Here is a 12,161-nt window from a genome sequence, read left to right as displayed (position 1 = left end):
TTGGTAGTCTCGATCGATCAGAAATTTCCCTTTCCGAAAAAAAATATACCTGGTCAAATGGCCTATCCTCTCCAATCCTTTCCAAGTTGGACCGTCTTTTTGCTAACAATGAATGGCTCCATCTTTTCCCAAACACATCTGGCCAAGTCCTTAATAAAGTCGGTTATGATCATTGGCCTATTCAAATTAACACCCACCCCCCCTGCGTGGGGGCGCTCTCCTTTCCGTTTCGAAAATTCTTGGACCTTTTTGGAGGTTTTCAACTCTTCCCTTCTGGTCTGGTGGCATGAGTTGGAGCATCATCCCAACCCGGGATGGGAGCTTCCCCTTAAATTAAAAGCCCTGAAGGCGAAGATTCGCTTATGGTCCATTACTCATCGTGTTGCTGCTGCTTCTCAGAAGGACTCGGTTCGTCATTGCATATCTGAGCTCGACCTACTCGAAGAGCAAAGGTCTATCTCTCCCTCTGATTTACTTCTTAGAAGTCAATTAAATTCAGCACTTTCAAATCTGCTTTGTTGTGAAACTGTCCGTTGGAAACAACGTGCTAGATTTCGCTGGATGGCCGGGGGAGGGGGGGGGGGGATGGAAATACGGAATTTTTTCATGCTATTGCCTCTGCCAGGAGCAGGTTAACCGTATCACTTCCCTATGTCATGAAGACCAAGTGATCACGGATAGCCCCTCCGTTTCTAATATTCTTGTGAAGTTTTTCTCAGAGATGTATTTAGAAGAGCGCTTTAATCGGCCAAAGCTGCCTCAACTCGACTATCTGCGAGTCTCTTCGTTAGAGGCATTTGATCAAGAAAAGCCTTTCAACACAAAAGAAATAAATTCGACAGTTTGGGGGCTTCCAAAAGATAAAGCTCCTGGGCCGGATAGTTTTAATGGTGAGTTTTACCACAAATTTTGGGATACCATCAAATCAGATGTATATGCGTTTGTCCAAAATTTCAACCAAGTCGGCATCACCCATAAGGCTATAGGGGCTTCTTTCATTGTTCTTATCCCAAATAATCCTCCTCTAACTTTCCACAACACTTTTAGACCAATCAGTCTCACCACTAGTTACTATAAAATCATTACCCGTTTGCTTGCAAAACGTCTAAGGATCCACCTTTCCAAAATCATAAGTCCTTGCCAAAGTGCTTTTATCTGTGATAGGAATATTTTGGACTCCTCCATGGCTGCCAATGAACTCCTGGACTCCTTCAAAAATCAAATCGGCCTTGATTCGTCCTAAAAATTGACTTTGAAAAGGCTTTTGACCAAGCAAACTGAAAATTAATTGATTAACTTTTTGATAGAATGGGTTTTGGGACTCAGTGGAAATTTTGGATGAGAAGTTGTATCTCTATTGCATCATATTCTGTCCTAGTAAATGGAAAGCCTTGCGGTTACTTCAAAGCTACAAGAGGAATCAGACTAGGTGACCCTTTGTCCTCTTTCCTCTTCACTCTTATCGGTGAACATCTTGCCTCTATGGTCAGGTTTGCTAAAAGAACGGGTTGGCTTAATCCTGTCTCTAACGACCCAAGCCAAGATATTCCGCTATTGCAGTATGCTGATGATACTATTCTCTTCGGAGAAGGTACCTTGAGTCAGATCTCCCACTTGAAAGCTCTGCTCAACCTTTTTGAGCTGTCTTCTAGACAAAAGGTAAGATGGGCTAAATCAGCTATTTTGGGTTTCAATATTGATCCTTCAGTCCTAAATTCCATGGATAATTATTTGGGTTGTAAAGTTGCCACCCCTTTGGGCACGTATTTGGGACTCTCTTTCCCCTGTCTTACCTTCAAAATCTGCTTGGCACCCAGTCATTGAGCGTCTTGAAGGTAGACTCGCCTCCTGGAGAGGAAATTTTTTGTCCAAAAGCCGGTAAAATTACTCTTATTAAGTCTTGTCTTCATGGTATACTGTCTTATTTTCTGTCTTTGTACCGTTGCCCTGCTTCTGTCAGAAATAGAATTAAGTTCTTAAAAAGAAGATTTTTATGGGGTGGGCAAAATGAGGAAAGAAAATACTGCCTAGTGAAATGGGTTGATGTTTGTAAACCTCTTGTTGAGGGTGGTCTTGGGATTTGGGACATTGCAACAACAAATTCTGCTTTGCTTATGAAGTGGATGTAGAAATTTAATATGCACCCGTCATTGATTTGGCGAAACATAGTGACGGAAAAAGCAGAAAAGTTTTTTGGCTGGTGGATAGAAGGAAGGTATAACAAATTATCTCTTGTGTGGAAAAAGATAGCACAATTGTGGGCTGCTTTCAAAAACGCTGTCAAGTGTTACACTGGATCCGGCAGTCGGACAAAATTTTGGACAGATTGGTGGGTGGGCCCAAGTAGTTTCAATACTATCCATGGTCAAATTTTCTCTCTTGCCAGAAACAAAGAGGCGACTATATCTACGGTCAGGCAGAATTCTGGTGAGTAGAATTTAAACCTCTGAAGAGCGCTGACGGATGATGAAGCCCTTGAAGTTGCCGATCTTGTCACGAGATTATCGACGGTTCGTATCAGAAATGCTCCAGACACACTGATCTGGACTCCATGTCACCAAGGTGCGTTTTCTACTTCAACTGCCTATAACTCTCTTCTCTCTCCCCCCTCTACTCAATCTTGTCATCCATCTGCCATTACGTGGTCTTTGATCGTGGCTTTGAGAGCAAAAATTTTCATCTGGACAACATGCCAAAACAAAATCTTGACATCTGATTCGTTAATGCACCAGGGAACGCATGTTTTGGATCCCCTGTGCCCGTTTTGCCGGACCTCCCCTGAAACTGCGGACCATATTTTGTTGCATTGTGATTATGCTCACTCTGTTTGGACCGGACTCATCAGCAAAATTGGTCTGCAATATTGTCCCTCTCAAAGTCACACTTCTACTATTCACACGGTCACAACCGCCCACCTCCCAAAGCTAGGAAAGTTATTAATCTCATGCTGCGTTGGTCACATCGTTTGGGCCCTATGGAAAGAAAGGAATAACAGGAAGTTCAATAGAAAATCTCTTCTCGAAAATATTCTAAGCAACAGAATTGTTGGGTAAGTTACCTCCTGGATTCTTATGCGAAAAGAATTTAAAAATATCAAAGGAGTAAACTTACGAGGAAATTGGCAACTTGTAGCGGCAATGTCTCACCTTCCCCGCCCTCCGGCTATGAAAACTTGGTCTCCTCCGGTAGGCCATTTCAAATTAAATTTCGATGGAAGTGCTTTGGGTTGTCCTGGCTCTACAGGATATGGAGGGGTTATCCATGATGATAAAGGAAACCTTCTCCTCTCTTTTTCCGGGTCACTTGGTGAATCGGACTCAACAACTGCCGAGCTATCTGGTTTATTTAATGGATTAAATCTTTTTCATCAACAGATGGTAGGTCTTCTTTATGTCAAAGGCGATTCAAAAGTTGTCATCAATTGGCGCTAAAAGTCTTGCAAACCTCTTTGGCGGCACTGGGATCTTTTTGAGGATTTCTCAGTTGCAATGTAGTTGGAATTATATTCCTAGATCTGCTAATCACTTCGGAGATAATCAGGCTAAATTAGGTGTTTTCCTTCAATATCCTGTTGTGGAGGAAGGCTTTGTACAGTAAGGTATATATATTTTTTTCTCTCAGTAATACATTCACACCATTCTCTCTCAAAAAAAAAAAAAAAATTGATGCAAAATATTGCATATCTTGAATGAGCACATCATGGAGTGATTAAGTTGGACCAAAACTCTTTGATTAGAAGACAAATTTGGCTAAAAAACTCAGATTTTAGGAGAAAAGGCAACTCAAATCAAGTCAATGCCTGGAGAGATAATAGGAGAGAAAATAGGGAAAAAGGAGTGATTGTTGGCAGAACTGACTTTTGATACTTTTGATATCAATATCTCCAAAAGTATAATTCAAAATCACAAAAAAAATTGTTTCTCAAGAAACTAGACTCAAATATCTTTAATTTGACATAAAAATATTCGTCCTTGAATCTTTTATGACCTCTTGATTCTCTTCATTCGGTATCTTGACCCTTGCCGACTGAAATGTGAATATCTCCTTAAATATAGATCAGATTGACATGAAATTTTCTCTTTATGAAACTAAACTTCAATATCTTTCATCTATGTATAATTTCTCTTAAAAAAATATACTTATTTTTAGATAAAGAATCTGATAGCTTTCGGAATCTATAATCTGGCCGAACTGAGTACTCTTCCTTCTTTGGCCAGCATGACCATTGACTCTTCCAAGATCGATATCTCCCTCTAGAAAACTCAAATTGAGAATTGGTTGAATAATTAATAAAATATACTTACAAATATTTCTTTGGATATATAATCTCCATGTAAAGTTTCGGTCTTGATGGCATAAGACCGCTTGAAAGTTAAAACTTTCTGCTGCTTCAAATATCGATTTCTCTTTGTATAAAACTCCGATTGACAAAATTTGTTTTGTGTTGGAAAGTAGACTCGAATATTTTTCCGTCAATATATAACTTGCACTATGAAAAGCTCAATATGGAAGTGTGAACGCCAAGAAAACAACGGGTATTGGAACAAAAAAGAGAAAAAAAAAATAGAATACAAACCTAAACAACTAGAGATGATAGATTAGAAAAGCATCACATTATGTCTGTGGGTTGATCGAGTCAACTCACAGAACATGCTTTGATACCATGTTGAATATATGGAAAAGAGAAAAACTTCATTGACTTGTTGTAATCTGAGTATATGAGAAAGTCGAAGACAGAAGATAACCAACATGGTGTTCTCCAAAATGAAACATGAGTTTTGATGTGCACGGAGATCAGAAAATACTAGAACTTGATATCTCTTTCTAAAATATAAAGAGTTTGGCCAATCACCAAGGAACACAATAACCCAACAGAGGAAAACAAATTTCAACCAGATAAATGTCTTGTTGAGGAAGATGCCAACCTTCTCCTGCCTTCTTGCAATAGCCATCACAGTCTTTAATTCAGTATCAATAAACAACGGGCGGTGAAAAAAAGTCCCTAAAACTCCTGCTTTGATCAACATACTAAATTCTAGGGCCTTAATCCATGTTGAACTTTTGTAAGTGGGAGTGGTGGAGAGAGAAAGAGATGGAAGAGAAAAGTGAAACTGAACTTGAAAGAGGAGAGAGGGAAGAGAAGCTTGGATGAGGGAGACAGAATAAAGGAGTCCAGATAAGAAGAGGCTCCCTTGAATTAGGTTGAGTCCTCTTTATTTTTAATGCGGCTCCCTTGAATTAAGTTGAGCTCTTATCCTCTTTATTTATAATGTGTGAAGAATATTACATAATAAAAGTACCCTCGTCCATATTAGGGTAAAGTAAGACTCAAAATAAAATGAAAGTGCATGATAAGAGAAAGTAAATTTGAATACAATATTATCTTTAACACTTATTAAGAGTCTTATTGTAACTTCATCCAGCCCTTTGCCAAAATCGTGTCTCAAACCAACTGATGTGTCTCCCTCTTGCTTCCTCTCTCTCTTCTCTGTTCGCTCCTCTCTCAAACCAGGATTCCTTCCTCAGGGTTGTATCATTTTCATTCATCTATTTTCACCTTGATAAATTATTTTACTCTTTAACACATGTTTATAGCTTTTATGATATAATATAATAGATAAAAAAATATGTGAATTTTTTATGGTGCAAATCTTGAAAGTGAGCCTTGCTAAAATTCTAGTTACGCTCCTGTTGGGAGATGTGAGATAGAATGAAGATTTGGGGACTTAGAATGGTTCACTGTAAATGGCACTAATGCCTTGGATGATGATTAAATAACAATACTACTTGTTTGGATTTTGGTCAATAAGAGCAGGAATCATATATCTTTCTTGCATTTGATGTCTGATTCAACATATTAAGAAATTGTCTGTCTTTTGAGTGCCAAAGCCCCTGATTCCTTTTGGCTCTCTTTGCTCACAGAAAAGAGTTGTAATGACGAAATTGAGCCACCAAACGTTTGTTGTGGATTGAATTGTCTGATTTAGTGTGACCAAACTGCAGGCCATGATAATGAACACAAATATGCTGCTTTAGATAACAGCATCTATTACAGCGTTTCTGAAGAAATATGGAAAAGGATCTTCTTTATTTTTTTCCTATGATGTGATGAGACATCATAGAAGCAAAAAAGAAAAAAAGAAAAAAATGGTAAAGGGGATGAAAGAGAGGAAACAACTTTACAGTGAAGGTACACTTTGGTGGTAAATAGAGTTCAAATTATTAAGTTCTCTGTTTCACCAAGTTAATCATTGAAGATTCTACACTTAAAGTTTCAAATCTGTAACATTATCTTGTGAGAGGATAACCTATGTAGGAATTGGCTAATAGATCCACCCTCAACATTTTTGAGATATCTTTGGCTGATGTGATCTTGGAAGTTAACTAAGCTAAATTGAAGATGCTTCAATGTTAACTTTAAAACTGACCTGAGAATTGAATATCAATGGTTTTTACACCTTTTTTGCTTTTAGTCGGGACTTTATTTTCAAATCCTTGTAACTGTTAATTGTTTCTTGGCTTTTAGGCTACATTGTGGTGGACACTCTTGTTCAGAAGTTTTGCTTGTCAAATTCCAGTAATTCTGGTAATATCTGCAGGAAAACTTCATTACATGGATATCACAGCACGAAGGGGATGTTTCAAGTCAGCAGCGTGCCCTTATGTAGCCTTGGCATCAAGGTATATATATTGCAGTTTTTACTGACTTACTTATATGGTGTAAATTTGTAAAGGAAGGAGGGATCAGCTTGTGTGTATAGGTTTCATAGCACATGCTCCTTATTTGTTAAGAAAAAAATTGTCCTTTTTTATCTTTATTTTCATTTATTTTGTTTCCCTATTTTCGATATAAAGGTCCGAAACCCGATTCAACCTTAGGCTAACCTCAAAACCAGTCAATGAGGGTGGATTTCCTACTTCATTCCTGTTTTATATTACTCGTTCTATCCCTATGTTGTTCCCTCCCATTCTAACCTATAGTTTAGGTTGTCCATACTATTAATGTTAAACCTAAAACATGATAGTGAGTATCGTGCTATCATAGTGAGTTTCATTTTTTGTGGTTCCATGTTACAGTAATTGAATTGCATATTGTTGCAGCATGAGGTTGTGGTAGTAGGTTCTCTTCATGCAACAGTTCTCGGTTCCACAGTGAAATAGCTGAGTTTATTTTTCACAAGGTATTAGCAGGTCTCATTCTAAGGTTGCAGTTTCGGGTTTCTGATGACAAATTTCATATTGTAGTTGTATGCTACGAACCTTTGGTTCAACATCTGAATAATGCTCGAAATAATCATTTGAGTTCGTTAATGAAGTTGAAATCACAAGTGTTTGGGCACTTTATGTCAAACGCAATGGGAGAAATTGGAAATGGTTTCACTAAGCTTATGAACAGTCATATTTTCGCTGGCTTTGCCCAAACTACACAATGCTTCTCTAATAGAGGTTCTATAACTTAAATCTAGTTTATTATATAATAACTTATCTTTGAAAGCTAATGTTGTTCTTGCACATTTCATCCATTACTATCCATTACCATGTGTTATGGAACATGTTATGAATGCACATGACCTAAGACTCTAAAAGATTCAAGTTGTACCTCAATTTTGAAGAATGGGGGTTGTTCTCTTTACATGTATAGAGGTTTGAAATTTTCTAAACCATTTGGACTCTAATCTTTAGTTTTTAATTTCTGTTTTTGTGGGTTCTTCTTCAAGATGACTTCAAATACATTTGAAGCTTGCGGCCTTGAGTTGGTTGTGCCAGTTCTTTTGCATAGACATTAGTTTTTATGTCTCTTGAAGGACATGCATCTAAAATGTTATATTTTTAATTATTAGAATAATTAAGTTTTTATCATCAAAATACGGACGAGAGTTGACATTCGATTAATAGCCCTTGGCATGGAGACATACCTACAAGAGAGAAAAGAGTTCATCTTTACCCATAACATATTTCTTGGGTAACCATATCTGCTTGCCCTTGAGTTTTGGTTAGCATTAATGTTTTTCTAAGATTTGGGTGCTCAACTTTGTTTTGCACCATACCCATTTCTCAGTTTGCAATGTTTGCATAATGCCCTAATTGATTGCAAGAGTAGCATCTAACATGAAGCATGGGTGTACATGTATGCATATGACTTCTTTTCTTCTTTTTACTGTACTACTTTAGTACATTTTTTTGTGAGAAGAAATATTTTTAGTTTTTTTCTCTAAATCAATCCATCTTCAAATTCTAACCTATTACAAGAGAGTTTATCTACAAACTCTTGTTGCCTTGGAGCATTGACCACATGGCCATCATTAACTTCCTTAAGGACAACTACTTCACCCATAAGCTTGGCAATTTCTGTCTTTTGCGTATCACATTTTTCTTTATATTTGTTCAAGCTACTAACAAAATTTTCAAGTAATTTTTTAAGTTCATGCTCATAATCGAGACCACTTACCTCTTCCAAATGTGGTGGAGTCATCTTCTTCTAGTGCCATGAGTTTCACATCACTTTTTTCTTCTTTGGAATGGCTAGAATCTTCTTCCATGGCATCTCGAGTTGAGATCAATACCTTTTTTTTTTTTGTTCTTAGGATCCTTACTTGAAGATCGTGATCTTTCCTCGAGATTTTGGCATTTGTCTACATTGCCACACTCAAAACAAATATCAGTCTTTTTAAAATATTTTCTCTACCTTTGTTTTGACATACCCTTAAGGTTTTCTTTTTCTTATACATCTTTGTATGTGTTTAGTAATGAACCTCACATCACCAGAGCTTTCTTCACAACTATACTGATTCAAACCAGATTTTGTCTTAAGAACAATGTTTTTCTTTCTAGGTTGTTCTTCCTCCTTTTCTTTCAATTTTATTTCATAAGTTAAGAGGATACCTAAAAACTCTTTTGAACGCGTACACCTAAACTTAGCATTCTCACAAATGATGGTCTTCTTCATGTCCAATGGCTTTGGAGGTGCGTTGAGAAAATTTTTATTTCTTTTATAGAGGGAAATTTCTTCTCTGAGGACATTCAACTCATTGATGATATGAGTGAACTTGGAGTTTATGGCAGTTATTGACTCACCTAATTTCATCTTAAATTCGTCATATTGGGCAACTAATAGGATGATTCTAGAGTCCTTAACCCTAGTGGTTCCCTTATGGGTCACTTCTAACTTGTCCCAAATTTTCTTTGCAGTTTTGAAATTCATACTCTATTGAACTCATTTGGTCCTAAGGCACATAGGAGTAGGTTGTTGATCTTAGAGTTTGTTCTAAGCTACTCTTTATCTTTCCTAGTGAATTCTCCAAATTCCCTAGAAACATTTTCCCCATCAATCATTTTCCGAGGGTAGAAGGGTTCATTCTTTGTGACATATTATGTTCCAATGCATAGATTACAAGAAGAATCTCATTCTTACTTTCCAATATGCATAATTTATTTCATAGAATGGTTGGCAGATTGCCCTTTTTAGAAGGAACATCTTGTCGTTAGATGCCACTGAAACTAATTAAATGAAATCAAGTAATTTAGATTTCCAATAATTTAGGGTTGCTTTGATATCATTTGTTGGCCCATGGTGTCGCAAGAGAGGGGGTGAATTGAGTATAAAATTAACTTTAAGTGTTTGTGGTGCAATTCAATGTAAGCAATTAAGAAAAAATAAGATCAAATGCAAACAACCACAAAAGAGGACAATTTTCTCCTATTATTGTCGATGTTCTCCTAGTAGTAATCACCACCAAAGAACCATTACTTGGGGAAAAAAATCATTAATTTTACTCTAGTACCCAAAATTACAAAGAGATTAAGTGGCTCTCTTTTTAAGCCAAGTGTAAAACCCATTTGTAATTTACCCAATCTCTCCCAAAGATATCTTCTTACTACTAGATTTCGGCTCTAATGGGTACTCCTATTCTAGATTTAAGGTTCTAGAAAACCTCTTTAAAAAGAAAGTGAAAATACAAAATAATGAAAAACTTATAGTTTTTTTGGAGAGATAGCCTTCTCCTATTCTAGATCCAAGCTTCCAACATTTAGAGTATGTGAATGAAGTATGTGGAGCTTTGGTTGATCTAAGAATGCCAAGAAATTGAAGAGATAATTTAGCCGAATTTAGCTTTTTTCTCTTAAAAAAGGGTAAAATACGAACTTCAAGTTTGAGAAACTTTCATGAAAGCTTTGATATGCCAATTAATGCACAATGAATGCTCTCTAACGAGTTTCAGAGCCTATATATAAAAATTCATAGCCAAAACGATCATTTTTATCATTTACAAACAGTTGCGAAAGGGATTGATTAATCAACTTAAAGGTAAGATCGATCAAATCATGTATAACTGTTATATGTTTTGAGTCTCCTAAGCATAATGATTGATCATGCCTTATCGATTCATCAATCATGCTTTACACAACTTAACCTTACAAAATTGGCTCAGTAGAGTTCTATATAATGGATCATGCCTATGAGGTTGATCAATCATGCGTTACAAATCCTGCCTGGTAACATTCTATCTGATCGATAATGCTTGAAAGGAGGATAGATCATGTGTTACAAAATTTGTCTAGCTACAATTTGAATGATCAATCATGCTTATTACCGGTATACAAAAATGATTTCTAAGCATGATCTAGGTCATTTTAGAGGGAATTAAACATTTTAAAATATGTATATGCATCAATAAAAAAATGATTTTATAATATATTACATGTCCTAAAGCTCCGATGCACGTTTATACTGAGGATTAGAATTTGGTTGGTTATCCTTTTATAAAGCTAGAGTTATTGAGATTTTTCAATTTCACTCTAACTCTAAGTCTTCAAATCTTCAAGCTCTCTTTGTAAGTGTTTTTGTAAGAGGAGTTGATACTTCATTTGGCACGAGGTCTAGGTGTTGATTTTGCTAGTTTTTTTTCATAGACCTTGAATTTGTATCTCTTGAATGAAATATATCTAAACTGCTTGAATTACAATCATGACATGAGTTAACCTAGGTCAATAGAATTCTAGTAGAATAACCGTTCAAACGTTTAGACTTCGTCCTAACAACCTAGAGAAAAAGCTATAAGACACAAGACAGTGTGACAGAGTGACCGAAGATGACTAGTCAAAGTCATGTAACCTTTAATCCTCGTATGACAAACTAAGGTCACTAAAGAAATGTTGGCAATAAAACAAAGATACGTAGAATAACATGCTTTGCCTCCAAGAAATACGAAGGCAAAAAAAAAAAAAATGGTAGAGAGAATTTAGAAGGGAAGAAAAATAAGAGTGGCTCACATAAGAGAGAGGTGACAAAAGAGAGAAGATATAAGAAGGAGAGAGAAAGGAGAGGGAAAAGAGAGAAGAGAGTGAAAGAGAGATACCTGTTAGCAACAACATAAGAGGAAGACAATGTTAGGAGATGCAACATCTAGGAGTGACACAATGCTTTGGGGACAATATTTTTCTAGAATATGAATTTTTGGCAATGTTTTGGCTGAAAAACCAAGTTATTTTTTGGTAAAAAAATTCAGGTAGATAGGCATTCCAAGAAAAGTTAGAAACATATTTTTACTTTAAAATGTTTTTTAAGCATTTCTTCTATGAGACACTAACATAACCGAATAAAATAATACAAAATTCGAGCCTCATGAGCCAAACCAAACTAGCAAGAGTTGGGTTTGAATCAGGTTTATCAAAACCCGAACTTGAACCCAATCCCGACCCTAAAACCCAAACCCGATCACCATCCTTGTAACCCCGTCCCTGTAAACCCGACTTGTCTCCACTCCATCTTCATAAAACCCAACCCATCTTAAACCCGTTTTTTTCTTTGTCTCATATGTGGGTCATGTTCGGGTCAAATTCAGGAAAACCCATTTCCAATCCAAAACCCGATTTTTTTTTTTTTTTTTGTTATTGTTGTTATTGTTGTTATTATCTCACCCTATCTTCGACCCACACAGGGTGAAATTACAAATCCGACACGGTTTTTGAGGTTGGGTGGGAAACCTAACCTGATGCCCACCCCTAACCCTGTTTAAACTTGCTCGTCGGTTAGTCCGTTTCTCACGTGGGATAGAAAACGAATCTTCGTTGAAGCTGCCTGCCACGTGCACAAAATATTCAATTGAAAGAAGGAACGGACGGCGTCCCGTCATTCATTCGCATTCGGGCCATCTCCTTTC

At 36.7% G+C, this 12,161-nt stretch overlaps 1 protein-coding gene across 3 annotated transcripts in view; it reads left to right on the top strand.

Annotated features, from left to right (window-relative positions):
- The window catches only part of LOC137948003 (PGR5-like protein 1B, chloroplastic), a 34,524-nt gene extending 27,157 nt beyond the window's left edge, over window positions 1–7,367 (top strand). The window contains exons 11-12 of one of the 3 annotated variants that reach the window (XR_011111583.1): window positions 6,600–6,681; window positions 7,102–7,367. The gene's annotated coding sequence lies outside the window, so the exon portion shown is untranslated. Of the gene's footprint in view, window positions 1–6,526; window positions 6,918–7,101 lie in introns of those variants that run through there. The other 2 variants (XM_068793897.1, XM_068793896.1) reach the window with 2 other exon arrangements.
- The last annotated feature ends 4,794 nt before the right edge of the window (window positions 7,368–12,161 follow it).

This window comes from Aristolochia californica, unplaced genomic scaffold, assembly GCF_029961685.1.
Source record: "Aristolochia californica isolate CCGP_79_NKW_82.1479 unplaced genomic scaffold, dmAriCali1.0.hap1 SCAF_13, whole genome shotgun sequence".
Taxonomy (NCBI): Eukaryota; Viridiplantae; Streptophyta; class Magnoliopsida; order Piperales; family Aristolochiaceae; genus Aristolochia; species Aristolochia californica.
Note: the sequence above shows the minus strand (reverse complement) of the source record. Positions and strands in the feature narration are given on the sequence as shown.